The sequence below is a fragment of the Drosophila virilis genome, chromosome 4, assembly GCF_030788295.1.
Source record: "Drosophila virilis strain 15010-1051.87 chromosome 4, Dvir_AGI_RSII-ME, whole genome shotgun sequence".
NCBI lineage: Eukaryota > Metazoa > Arthropoda > Insecta > Diptera > Drosophilidae > Drosophila > Drosophila virilis.
In genome coordinates, this window is record NC_091546.1 from 29,079,192 (window position 1) to 29,094,564 (window position 15,373).

Sequence of the window (15,373 nt, forward strand, 5' to 3'; positions counted from 1 at the left end):
TTGTATGAGCTTGGACAGCTTGTCTCCGCATATACAAATTATATTCTGGGGTTGCGTTGTCGTAAATCCTGCTCAGTTCGCTCTCAGGTCTGTAGCCAGCATGGTGCATTGACGGTGTCTTCTAATAGTTCGAAGTACCAGGGCAAAAAATAATCTAGATGTCTCTCTTTGAACTCAGCCCACCAATCTTCATGAACTAGCGAGCGGCCTCGCCGATGATAACCTCGTTCATCGCCCTCGGTAGCCTATCTATGTACCAGTCATAGGATAGGGCACGATCCTCGATGGATTCTACGAAGGACAATGGATCAGCCCGCCCATCGAACCGCATATCCCACTTCCTCTCTTGCTCGGGTACGATGGAGTGTCCCCTTATCTCCATGAACCATTAACGGGATGCCCTGAGCGACACGAGACGTTCCTGACTCATTCATTAAATCGCCCGCATCATGGGCCCTGTAGCTGGGGTGCACAGACGTAGGTCCGAGTCCGATTATTTTTTACTATTTTTATTCCTTTTTATACCCTGAACCCATTAAAAAGGGTATAAGGGTATATTGTATATGTGCGAAATCCAAATGTATGTAACAGGCAGAAGGAAGCATCTCCGACCCCATAAAGTATATATATTCTTGATCAGCACCAATAGCCGAGTCAATCTAGCCATGTCCGTCTGTCTGTCCGTTCGTCTGTCCGTCCGTCCGTCCGTCCGTCCTTCCGTTCGTCCGTATGTATGAACGCAAGGATCTCAGAACCTATAAGAGCTAGCGACTTAAAAGTATAGATTTAGATGCTCCTAGTTCCCGCGTAGATCGAGTTTGTTTCCGATAATCGATAACTTACTCCGTTTCCAAGCAATCGATAAGAATCGATACCGATATCCTGTTTTTGGGCAATTTTGGTAAATAATAAGAGCTAGAGTCACCAAACTTGACATATAGCTTCTAAAATAGAATATATATATGCATTTGATGTTGGAAGAAGAGGGTTCAGGGCATACCCTAGTCGGGAGCTTCCGACTAGAACCTCTTACTTGTTTTTTATATATTTAATGTATATATTATATATATATTTATATTTTACTTGTTTAAGAGTCTTTATCATTTGATTTATGTTTGTTTTTTATTTTCACTATTGTTTTCTTGTTCAATAATTGACTATGCGTACCCCTTTGTCACACTCACTGCATTCTTTCACATTCATGTCTCACTCTCACTTCGTTGTGTTTTGACCCCTTTTTTTTTGAACGAGTGATCTTTTTTTTCTTTCTTTTATTAGCTAATTTACTGATACTATACTTAAGCATCTTTACCTAGCTTAACATTAATGTGAGGAACTTACTTAACATTATCTTTTAAGTTTTAAATTTTTAGTTTTATATATCCTCTATCCCGGCTTGGGAGGTAGAAGGGGTGGATCCTGCGAAGTCTCCGTCGTTTTATCCGCAAAGCCTTTTTGCCAGTATATTGGGGTGGGCAGAAAGACATGTCATGTAGCTGGTGGACAGCTGCCATAACAGGTCACCCACCAAGGGAACTTTTAGGTCGCTTGCTAAGGCTCGGCTGTGGATGTTCAAGGGGGTCCTAGTATTTAGTCTCAGCACCTGAGATTGGAAGACACTACTTTTCCTCCATTTTTCTGCAGTGCCGGAGATTTGGCTTGCATAGCGACAAACTGGGGCCAGTAGGGTTTTGTACAGCAGCACCTTGTTGCTCAGAGAATGCTGCTGTTTATACTTTTAAGCTTTTGACGTAAACTTTGACATACTGTTGTTATATTTTTGCTGCCCGTTAGCATAAGATCGAGGTGGACTCGAGGAGTTCGCCTTGGAGAAACACTCCTGGCGACGTATCTCTGCGGATCGCGAATGTGGAGCATACTAATTTTTGCCTATTGATGGTATTCCACCACTTAGATGCCCACGTCTCAAAATCATGCAGGTATTCTTGTAGTTGGTCGGTGCTTTGGTATACACAGCTAGTTTTGGAGAGAATTGCTGTGTCGTCCGCAAACGTGGCGAGGTTGAAGCTATCGTGTCGTCGGATCTACAGTGTAAACGGATGTGTAAACGGTGTATAGCCACGGCCTGCTCAGAACGTGGCGACGACTACTATGTCTATTGTCACTAAGTCCTACTGGGTCTCGCATTTTTCTGTAAGAAGCGCTCGCTTCTTTAAGTGGAAGCGCACCGTTAGAATTAGTTTGTACATACAGAAGTCGATACCACGCAGCTGCACTATTTGCCTTTTCATCGAGGTTCACTTTCGTTTTGTGCTTGCAGCTGAGCAGAAGTGTAAGAGAAGATAAGTGCGTGCGGAGCGCGAATCAATCGTACGTAGCGTATCGAATTGTATCGGTTTGTACATCGAATCGAATGTTGTTTCGTTTTGACGGTAGAAATTCCTGCTATATACGATCCTCGGCGCGAGTCACGGCGCCAACGATCTGAAAAATTCTCTGCTGCAGAGAATGTCTGACGTATTCACTGCTACGGCGGAGATTTCTGCAAAGCAAGCGATTTGAAAAGTCACAACTGGAGCTGCCTATAGAGACACGTATTGCCATAACCTCAAAGCGGACTTCACAGTATTGATGTGGCGATATGGCTGACAGTGATGAACAAGATTCAATTGCGAGAAGGACGACAAGTAGTAATCAACCCGGAGGAACTGTAACGATCGTAACGACATGTTCAACAGGACAGGCTGACAGATCGCCTGTCCCTGCTGGAGTTCAAGATAAAGTCGCCGGCGTAGAAAAGGGTAGCGGAGCAGCAAACATAGAAATGTATAATGGCTGTCCGTCTACTTCGTCTACAGCTACTGGTCCAAGGGAAAGTTCAACACCGGCGCAGCAAGGAACTGAGAAAGAGGAAGCATTCTTCAACCTATTGGAATACTAGAACGTAATCTGCAAGCAAAAACAGGTTAGGGCTAAAAAAAGTGTACACTCCTAGTTTGCCATATCAAGCAAACACTGCAGTGTTTAATCAGGTTACAGAGCCGAGTACTGCCGCGTACATGGGCCACACATGCCTTGAAGCGCTTATTAGATCGATAGAGCACGCGCCGCGGCAGCAATTCGATAATGTACATTGTAATGCTGCGATGCCTTGGAATGGACCACTGACATCTGCGCAAATCAGTGCGCGACACGTTATCAGCAAAGATTTACCAATATTTACTGGTAAACCAGAGGAATGGTTGATATTTTTCAGCAATCATAAGCAATCCACAGAGAGAAGTGGATTCAGCAATGAGGCTCCTCCGGCTTCAGAAATTCCTCAAAGAGCAAGCCCTGTATACGGTGCGGGGAAAGCTTATGATACCAGCTACAGTGCCGTATGCTATAGAGACATTGCGAATGCTGTATGGCCGCTCTGAAATAGTACATGCTACGCTGCAGCAAAAGCTACGAGAGGAGCCAGCAATAAAATCGGAAAATTTGAACACTGTCGGCCAGTCGGGACTGGCCTTAGCTGTCGATAGCCGTGCGGACTCGGGCCGTCATTTAATGTCAGATGATGGTTAGAGATTGGCAAACTTTGATAACTGGCTGTTTAATGTGGCTATGTGCGCCAAAATGGTCACGCCCTACGAGATACCACGGACTGATACCGAAAAGAAAAGCTCCACGAAAACCACTAGACAGCCAATTTTTGTGCACAATACGGTAGACAACCCTGAGGGTACGCAGCAACAGCGTTATCAACAGGAAAAGGAAAGAGTTTCATGTGCGAAGTGCGCTGGCAGCCGCCGCCTTTCAGATTGCGACGACTTTAGAGCCATGGGTACAAAACAGCGGTGGGAACTTGTCAAGGAAAAGCGGCTCTGCTTTTGCTGCTTTGTGCGACATCGTGCACAACAGTGTAAAACAAAGAAGAAATGTCACATGGATGGTTGCGAGTCACATGGGCCAAGGTAGTAACAATCGTGCTAAGTCAATGCAGTCTGCCGTTATGTTTCATGGCAGATCCGCAAGTAAGACACTCTATAGTAAATCAACAAGCGGGCACACATATGCATTAGTGGATGAAGGAACTGAGTGTACGCTAATAGAAAGAGCGCTTGCAGACGAGTTGGAACTAGATGGTCCGGCGACCCAGCTGTGTCTTAAATGGACAGGCGACATGACCAAGAACGAACCTGAGTCTATGTCTGTGGCTGTAATCATTTCAGCTCCAGAACATAATGCGGTACAGTATGCGTTCAAAAACGTGCGAGCTGCAGCGAACTTGGACTTACCTGAGAAAAGTATCGCGCCACAGTTGTTTAAGTCTCGGAAGTATTTATCTATGCTTCCCATTCTGCCGTATAACAACGTAAGGACTCAGCTTATTATCGGCTTAGACAACATTAAAATAGCTTCACCCTTGGAGATACGAGAAAAGGATGCCGCCCTATGGTGGGTGAAAGAAGTTGGATGTTATACGGAAAAGGGAGGACGGTATCCCTATTCGGCCTAAGATTTCGGTATGCGAGACCTGCTTGCTATTTTAAAGAAATAATGGACCGTGGACATTTCTTTCAAGGCTTCTTTCTCTTCAACAACACTCAGTAGGCGGTTGTACATGATCCTCTCCAGAACCTCTCCCGCCGTGTACAGTAGGCAGATTGACCTGTATTCCGGGGGTTCCTCAATTGGCTTGTCCCCTTTCTGTAGAAGGATTAGTCCCTGTCTCTTCCATCGCTTGGGGAATACTCCGCCCTCTAGGCATCATTCATCGGCTTGTTTGGCACACCATCTAGTACTGAGGCCTTTCTGTCGACAATTTTTTTACTTGCCACCACAACTTCGTCTTCCGACATCTGTACTAGCTCCGTGCTATGTGTGCAGTTCACCGTCTCTAGTTGTCGGCGTCTAGGGAACAGTATCTCGACTAGAGTGGCGAGTGCAGTCGGGCAGTAGATGCGAACTGTTGCTTGGCTACGGATCTTTGTTGCTGCGACCTTGTCTGCCGTACCCCATGGGTAAGCATCGGCCTCCTCACATATTAAATGAAAGTAGGCGGATTTGCTCTGTTCAATGCTTCGCTTGAGGGCTCGTTTGGCTGCTCGCCGATCTTCCAGCCTACAGGCAAAGTCTGGACGGCCCCGGGCTCGTTAGGAGCGCCTTCTTGCACTTAGTCAAGCCTTCCTTAGATTGCTCATCTCCGATTTTCACCAGTAGCTGGGTACCAAAATTTTGTTTTGTTTCCTCTAAGGCATAGATAAGTCGCACGCGGCCGAGATGATTTCCATGAGCTGCTGAGCCGTGTCCTCTCCTGAGTCTGTGATCCATGCCCGCTAAACATGGCGTATGGAGTCCTTAAAGGTGTCCTCGTCTAGGCAGCTGTCCATTTTGGGCTTGTTATTTTGGTCTGCTATTGTTTTCTTCCTCTCCCTGGATCTCGAAGTGAACCGTTTGATGGTCGCTGAATGTGGAGTCATCACTCACTCTTAACTTTCCAGTCAGCAAGATGCTAAGCGGGGTAAGGTCTATAACAGAACTTCTGCCGGCCTCGCAATATGTCAGCTGCTGCCCATCATTTGCAAGGCCCACATCGATCGCTGCGAACTCTTCCAGCAGACTAGTCCCCCTTGCGTTGATTTCCTTACTTCACTCTTGCAGTGTCTTGTACGGTGGGTAAACTCGAGGCATCTGAAACATCTGGTGATGTTTATCCGCTCACGGATACTTAAGTTATCCAGCCTACTCTCAGGAAACCTACTGTGTTTGTTCATACACCTTTTGGAGTGGATGTCGTCTAGGTCCTTGCACTCAATAGGCACTCGGTCCGGACCACTGCATTTTTGCCTAGCGTTTCGCCTACCAGGCTCCCAAATGCTATGGTATTCTCTCCTACATTGCTAACCTGAAGTAGCAGCTCTCCTTTTTGTGGTCCCATTTTTGTGACCGCTTATCAAAAATCGCCCAGCATCTCGTACTTTACTTTCCTCAGCATCTCTGAGCAGCTCGCTTCGCTTTTTGCCGAGATGACTATTGCGTCGTGTCTTTTTCTTAAGCAATCCCTTGCTCTTTTTCCGGGTGACCTTCTTCCAGTTTTTATAGGTAACCTCCTTCCATTTGTCGTCATCCGCTTGGTGTCTTGGTGTCTCCTGCACCGTTGTTACGGTAGCCTGGCTGCCGACTAATCCGCGGACTCGTTTTCTTTGGGGCGTCCATGCTGTGGCTTGCTTCAGCTTGACGTCTACCGTCGTCCTAAACAGATGGGAGGTTTGAGACGACTGGTGCGTCCTAATGAGAATATACAAATATTCTATGGCACAATTAGAACTACTGTAGAAACTGTCATCAAGAATCGGCTTAGAAACACAAAAGATGTTAAGGAAAACGTGTTTCAGATGGCCTCGAGTTTGGGGTAGCAAGCACAATTTGCAAGAATTTCTGTACGCTTACACCCACACATTCATGCGCGTTTTCTTTGAATTCTATCAACATCATTGTAATTGCGATTGTATTGTTTTCTATATTGGTTTTTTCTCATTGAGACTCACTTATTAGTATGGCTGTTAAGTAGAGGCTGCAAGTGATGTGGTCAGTTGCTAGATCAAACCCTATCGAGGAAACTTTTTTTTTAAAAACGGGTATCCCTTAGACGGGAGATCCAGAACCTCTTAGTTGGTTAAATTATTTAATTTTATTTATTTAATTGCTAATTGTCATTTGTTTTTGTGTTAGTGCCCTGAAGACGGATACCGAAATGAAGCAAAAAATATACTGGGGAAACTTTAAGCAAAATTTTTGGCTTTTATAAAAACCCTCGTCACCAAAATAGCATTAAATTAATATTAATCGAAATAGTAACGTTAGATGGTCAGAACGTTAGCCACTTAAAGTAAGGGAAGCAGAATATGCAAAAGCCCGAGCACGAATTTTCGACAGCATACCGGAAACAGAAAGCACCCCCAGGGTGAAACGGGCGCGCTCTACCTACCAAAAGTGCCTTGAACGTCGTGCTGTGATAAGTCAAAATTAATCTTAAAATAATTTTATCCCACTATCTTTATATATTGCTCCAAACTAAATATATTCTTACTGACAAGCACAATTTTGAATGTTTATAGATAAAAAGTTGAAGGAGTTTTTATAGACAGGGAGGAATATTGCCATATCAGGTGATGTTTGATACTGATCAATATATAAACTTGTCACTGACATTCAACTCGGTGATGGACGAAACTTGAAACAGCCGCTGACGCTGAATGCGAAACTTGGTCAGCTGTTCAACAACAACGGAAATCGACGCCATCGCAGTCCCAACAGATCACATAGCAGCCGCAGCAATACACCGATCGCACAGGACGATTCAGATCAAAATTGCTGGTATCATAGCAAGTATGGCTGCAGTGCTTAACACTGCATTGCACCATGTTCCTTTAATCAAACCAACAACCCAAAAAACTAGCAAACACCGTCGAAGAAAATAACAACCTCTCATCGACTATTTATTCCAGATACAAAGTCTGATTAGAAGATCCTTTTCGACACAGGCGTAGATGTGTCAGTCGTACCTTCTGCAGCCAGAAACCGACGTCGTCCACCGGCGAAAATCCTCTTTTTGCTGCTAAGGGCAATAGCATTAAAACATATGGTTCAACCCGCCTCACTCTCGATCTTGGGTTACGTCATCCTTACACGTGGAATTTTATCATTGCTGACACAAAATTTCCAATCATTGGACCAGATTCCTTCTGTCAATATCAAATATGGTAAATTAATCGACGCTCAAATTTTGATAACACGTCAAGGTGTCTGCAGTCTAAGATCATTAAGAACATTAAGAACATTTAATGCACCCAGTGAGTTCGCCTGACTGCTGGAGGAATTCAAAGACATCACACAGGCACCGAAGCACACAACATCTAGTGTAACTCAGTGCATTGAGACAAAAGGCCCACCAACATTCGCAAGTTCTCGTTGACTCACGCCAGACAAATTAAAGGCTGCCAAAATTGAGTTCGAGTTCTTGCTTAAAATAGGTGTGTGCCGACCATCAAAAAGTGCAGACGTGTTTGCAACAGGTAAATGGCGGCCATCTGGTGGTTACCGCGCCCTAAACGCACAAAATGTTCCGGATCTGCATCCACTTCCACACGTACTAGACATACACATATTTTTTATGGCAAGAAAATATTCTAAAAAATTGATCTTAACCGTGTATATCACCAAATCCCCATCGATCCAGGCGACGTCCCAAAGGCTGCAATAACAAAACCATTTGAATTATTTGAGTTTACGCACATGCCATTTGGATGTGCAACGCTGCACAAAGCTTCCAAAAGTACATGCATGCCGCCATGAGGGATTTAGACTTTGTTTACGTCTATATTGACGATATCGCCGTTGCATCAGACAATATGGAGCAACACCAAATTCACCTTTGGCAAGTGTTTCATCTCAAAAACAACTCTAGCAAATGTCGTTTCAGTCAAACATTTCCATCGAACCAGGCGACGTCCCAAAGACTGCAATAACCACACCATTTGGATTATTTGAGTTTACGAACATGACATTTGGATTGTGCAACTCTGCACAAACCTTCCAAGGGTACATGGATTCCGCACTGAGGGACTTAGACTTTGTTTTCGGGTATATTGACGATATCGCCGTTTACAAAATCCACCTTTGGCAAATGTTTGAACGACTCCGTCGTTTTGGTCAAACAATAATCGAGTTTCTTGGTCATTGGATCGATCATAGTGGCATTAAATTATTACGATACAAATTCAAAACTATCTTCGAGTTTCCCTTGCCCAACCCCACTAAATAACTGAATCGTTTTTTGGCAAAGATTAACTCTTACCGAAGATTCCTGCTACAAGCAATCACTCATCGAGCACCACTGGTATAATTAATACCGGGTTACAAAAAAAACGACTCAACTCCAATAACTTGGACAGGTGACACGCTAAAACATTTTGAGGAATGCAAGCGTTCCCTAGCTGCAGTAACACTTTTGGTACATCCTGCTACAGATGCCCAGTTATCACTCAGCAAGGACGCAAGCGAAACAGACGTTGGCGCTGTACTGCACCAGACCGTCAACAATGAACATCAACCAATGGGATTTTTTAGCATTAAACTTACTGACGCACAACGCAAATACAGTACTTAAGATCGAGAGCTGCTTTTAAATTTACCTTAATATCAAGCATTTTCGTTATATGCTCGAAGGTACAATTTTTTATGTCCACACTGATTATAAACCATTGGTACACGCTTTTACTCAAAAATCAGAAAAATCTTCTCCTCGTTAGCTTCGACAGCTAGATTTTATCGGACAAATCACGACATCTATTCTGCAGATAGTAGGTGTTGATAACATTACTGCTGACAGACTCTCTCGCATCGAAATTATAGAAGCCAACATCATCGACGACAATAATATTGATGCTTCACAAGCAAGTTGTCAAGAGATAGAAAACCTACTTAATGACAACACAACTTTACTTCAAATCAAATCTAACAACTTACCGCAATCAAGTACTCCAATCTTTTCCACAGTGCGACCGTTCATACCGCAGGCCCATGGCATTGCCCATGGTTCCACAATTAAAATTTAGACCTTATTGGAGCATTGCTACACAAGATGGCCAGATGCAATCGCCATCGAGGATACCCAAGCTGAAACAGTAGCCACAGCACTCATCAACACAAGGATTTCTCGCTGTGGAGTTTCAGCACGCATCACCCCGGAACAAGGCAGACAATTTGAATCCATGTTATTTAGCAAGCTATCGTGCCTGCTCGGCATTGACCATTGACGAACAACCGCCTACCATCCACAGGCAAACGAAATCATCGAACGTTGGCTCCGGGCGCTTGAGGCAGCTATAATGTGTCACATTACGATCGGCTGGCCATTCAAATTGCCTATGATTCTCCTCGGCGATCGCTCTGCATATTACCCCGACATAAGAACGACAGCAGCACAGCTTGTATATGTCATAACTCTTCGTCTTCCTGGAGAATTTTTCAACAACTGCAGTCAACTTCAAACACAGTCTGATTTTGCCAAGGATCTAACAGAGATGATGCGCGACATCCGACCAACTCAAACTACCAACCACGACTCATCAAAGCCTTTCATCTTCAAGAAATCAAGAAATTAGCTTATTCATCTCATTTTCTGCGTAACGACACGGTACGTGGATCGCTTCAGACGCCCTACGACGAACCATTTGAAGTAAAATCAAACAAACGAAATTTTTTTTAACATATTTATCAATGGTCATGATGCTAAAGTATCAATTGATTGCCTCAAAAATGCTTTCATGGAAACACAACAACAACCAACGACAACCAACTCAGTAGCAACATCGCCATTAGGTCAACAACTTTTCGCATCCAAGGATACTCCCAACACACTTATACTGCTTCAACAATCCACAAGGCGTAGCCGCAAAATTAGACTCCTCGTTCGTTTCAGAAATTGATGTCTAAAATTGCTGGTAGTACAGAAATTGATATATTTTAAGTATTTTGTCTTTAATAAGTTTGGTTACACTTTTTTTTATTTCACCATACTACGAAAAGTATGTAAGCCTTCTTCCAGTTCGATCTATCTTACCATCAACATCTACGCATCTAAATATTTACTTTTTTGGTGTATAAGGTTGAACACTGCAAGGTTTACGCCTGGCCCCCGGCCATGTTACTCCGATGTTAATAGAGACAGCGTAATGCAAAACCTGCTAGTGCAAGTGTTTTATTCTGAACGGATTACATGTAGGGATGACCATTCGATGGCCTTCACAAGCACTTGAGTTCTTTATGTTCATATTATTTTATTTAGAGAAATTGGTGAACAAGCGTAAACTTATGATTATTGTACATTTTCCGACATGTATTTCAAAGACAACGAGCAACAGCGAACACATCTTTTCATTGACTCTTCTAGCTTACAACTCAGCTTCTCCTTCTTGTATTTTTATCGATAAATCTATCGTTGATTAAATATCCATAGCAGGGTTGCATATGATAAGTGATTTTATATTACCAAATGAGTATAATGCCAACATTATACTCGCCTGTTTAATTTAACTGATTGTAAGTTCGACCACTCCTAGTTCTGTTTCCAACTCCTACACTCGGCCATCCTGACTCTTCATTCGACCCGAATGACGACTCTTCTGTTAAATTAGCATTTGGCTCCCATTTTTTCATGTATTCTGCTACAGTTGTAGTTTTCCCTGGACCTTCGTGGTCGCCTACCTTTTCTACGTCATATCTACCATGGTTTTGAATCTTTACTATTTTATATGGACCAAAGAATTTAGGTTTCAATTTTAAACCAGTACCATACTGTGTTCTCTTAATGGCTACAAGTTCGTTTATTTTATAATTGGACTCTTTTTTGCGATGTTTATTAAAAGATTTTCGGTTTTCCTGCTGTATTTTTGCTATATTTTGCCGCGCTTCTTTACGAACTTCTTCTCTTTCGTTACTTAGCTCCTCTATAGCAGCTTCTTCTAATAGTTCTTGCAAGTCCGATATTCTTTTAAGTTTCATCTCCACACCAGTCAACAATCTAAACGGTGAAACTTTAGTGCTTCTTGGCGGCGTACTGTTGATTGTTTGTTGAACGATATCAATATGCTTATACCAGCTACAAGGATTTTCACGACATAGTTTAGACAACATTGGTATTACGATTTTGTGTATACGTTCTACCTGGCCGTTTCCTCTTGGAACTCCTGTAGCTATCGTAAGATGCTGTATACCTTCTGTTTCACAGTACTCCTTGAACAGGTTTGAAACGAAAGCTGCACCCCTATCTGATATTATGCGCTTAGGATTTCCAAACACTGCTGCCTGCCGTCTTAGTCGATCTACAACTCCTTCTGCGGTGGTATTTTTTGTTGGATAGAGCCAAACAAATTTTGAAAACGCATCGACTATCACTAGAATATAGTTATAGTTTTTACTTGTCTGTTCTATTGGACCGACATGATCCACATGGTACGTGCCTAAGGGCTTGTCTTCTTTGTCAATTGGTGCCAAAAACCCTTCTTTCTTGCCTGATTTGCTCTCAGATATTATGCATTCTACGCAACTTTTTACAATTTTTGGCACTTTTGACGATAGCTGCGGAATATAGAATGTCTTCTCGATTGCTTCTTGAGTTCGTTTCGCTGAGAAATGCCCTTGCTTGTGTGCAATTCTTATGATTTCGTCTTCCATCAGCGATGGTACTACTATAAGTTCCTTGATGGGATCCTTGTATAAAATACCATGCCTAACATAAAAATCTTCGTATGTGCTACAATCCAAAACAGTTAGCACCGCTCGGACCCAATCATCTCTCGCTTGTGCTTGCTGCAATCTGTGCTGCAGTGAGTCTTCAAGCATAAGACAGGATACGCGGCTTAAAGCATCAACATGCCTCATTTTGCTGCCATTTCGATGCTCAATACTGTAGTCAAAATCTTGAAGGAAGAGTGCCCAACGCGAGACTCTCAATGGAATATCTCCACGTTTTTTCATGGTCAAAGCGAAAGCGTTACAGTCGGTCACAATCTTAAATTTTATGCCAAGTAAGTAAACGCGCCACTTTTTCAAGGCCTCGACTATAGCCAGCACCTCAAGCTCATAAGAATGATACTTCTCTTCTGAGGGTTTTGTTTTCCGACTTAAATATTGAATTGGATGCAACAATTGATCGTCCGAGTCTTTTTGCAAGAGTACACCACCATAACCATTCATTGAGGCGTCCGTATGCACTTCAGTCTTGGCTTTCGGATTATATAATCGCAATACTGGAGTACTAACTAATGCTGATTTTAATTGCCTGAATGCGACTAGTTGTTCTTCATCAACTTTAAATTGCACGTCTTTCCGTAACAAATCGGAGAGCGGTTTGGCTATCAGCGCATAGTCTTCTACAAAGCGCCTAAAGTACGATGTTAATCCGAGAAAACGCTGCAAACTCTTTCGGTCATGCGGTATAGGAAAATTTTGAACTGCCTGGGTTTTTCTTGCAGATGGTCTTATTGTGCCTCCCTGTATAACGTACCCTAAAAAGTCAACTTCCTTCATGAGAAACTGGCACTTGCTCCACTTAATACGCAAGTTAAACTCTGCTGCTCTGTCCAGTACGCGCTTTAACTTTTGGATACCTTCATCTATATCCTTGGAGGGAATTATAAGATCATCCATATAAGTTACGACTGTACCATCCTGTACCAGATCTACAAGAATTGCATGAATGAATCTGGAAAATACAGCTGGGGAGTTCGATATTCCAAAAGGGACGAACAGGAATTCATATTGCCCTGCACTTGTTACAAATGATGTAAATTTTCTCGAATTTGGCTCAATTGGAACATGAAAAAATCCGTTTGCGAGATCAAGTGTAGTAAACACACTTTGGCCCTGCAATCTCTCAATCACATCGTCTATTAAGGGCATTGGAAAATTGTCCCTCGCGATCTTTTCGTTTAAACGCCTGTAGTCACAGCACAATCTTTTGGTACCATCTTTTTTCGGAACGAGGACAACAGGAGATGCATACTCCGATGTACTTGGCTGTATGATCTTTTCTTCTAGCCAAGTTTTGATTTGCGAATCGACAATAGACTTGTCCGCATGTGATATGCGCCTTGGGCGTTCGAAAACTGGACGCTCATCATTTAACAAAATTTTCATTTCAATTGGACATTTCTTCTTCATTTCAGGTGAATAGTTTTTAATTATTGCTTGAACTGCGTCTGCAACAGGTTTTTCTAAGTGATGTAGATCGATCTCAGCCTCCTGATTTTCTGCAAAAAAACATACATCTTTGAATTCTTGTAAAAGCTCTATGTCTGGCTTCTTATTTTCGACAGTATCTTCTGTTATTGTTGATGTCTTGTCAATTACTCTCTCGTTTGCATTGTCCTTCACTTTGGGTCGAAATTCTACGAAATTTTCCGATACTATTAAGTCCGCTTGCTTCAATACGCTGTTTCCTATTACAGCTGAGTATTGGATGTCGTCTCTGCTCGTAACATGAAAGGTTATATCCAGTAAGATACCATCAACTTCGACTTGAGTGACAAAGCTTCCCAGTGTATTTAGCTCACTATTACAGATACCAACAAGACACTGTTTTTCATTATTCAGTTCAACTTTTCCTAGCTCTTTAAGGATATCATCGCGTATCAGACAGAGGTCACAGCCTGTATCGATTAATGCAGAGAAGCATATGTTCTTACAAGACAACTCCTTAAAAATGCATTTTCCACTACTGTTGGCCTTGTTTATCATCGTGTTCGCATTTTGGCCTTCTTTCTTCTCCACTGCACGCGATCCTGAACAGTTAGCTGCCTTATGCCCTGGTTGAGCACACTTGTAACATTTTATTGGCTGTCTACATTCTCTGGCTAGATGTGATGGATCGCCGCATTTGAAACATTTCTTAATTCGTTCTTTATTCAAGTCAGGTTTCTTTTCTTCGGTATCGTTATGCATCCTACCCGTATTAGACGCTTGAGGGCGACTACTACGGATTTTCTCATATACCTTGATTTGTTCTTTTAGTTGCTGCAGAGTCTTGGCCTGATACAGATTACTTTTGTTACTCCTCGAGTCAGGTATTCCCTCAATAAAATATTCTATCAGGCTTGAGTCATCCAGGTTAAGAGGTCCGCCAATTTCCATAAGGCTATACAGATATTCTATATAATCTTCACCTTGACGCTTACGCCTATTCCGCAACATGCGGTGGACGTCTATTGATGAAACTACCGTCCCAAATTCTTCCAATAGCGCTTGCTTTAAAGATATCCAATCTGAAATTCCATGCTGACTGCGCACGAATAATTTTGCTGCACCTTTTAGTAATTGCTTTGAGTAAATAAATTTCTGAAGGTCGTTCCACTGCACTGCCAAAGCGTTATCTTCAAATTCATGAATCCATTTTTCAACAGCTGGTTGATTTGACCCATTGAATTGCGAGAGTGAATCTTCAATGTCGCGTAATGTAAACGTTGTTCGGACTATCTGCATTGGTGAGCTTTGACGGGTATGAGCCGACCCAGCATCGTCATACTCAGATTCATTATCGTCAACCTGCAACCCATAATATTCTAAAAGTCGGTCTTGCAAAGTTTGCTTTCTACCTGTTGTTACCAAACTAAGTGCCGATAACTTTTCTTTTAATTCGTTAACTCTTAACGCCAAAATTTCGTCTCTGTTCATTTTGTTATCGTCGTTGCTCGCTTTTCACAATGCTTAAAATTGAATCTTACAAATAAACAATTCAATGTACTTAACTTAATGGTATAAGTAATTAAACTCTTATGAATCAAATTTTAGTTTTTTTTTTCAGCAACTTTAGAAATTATTAAATTATTATATTCGTCTGTCTTAACTTATACTTTCACTTTGT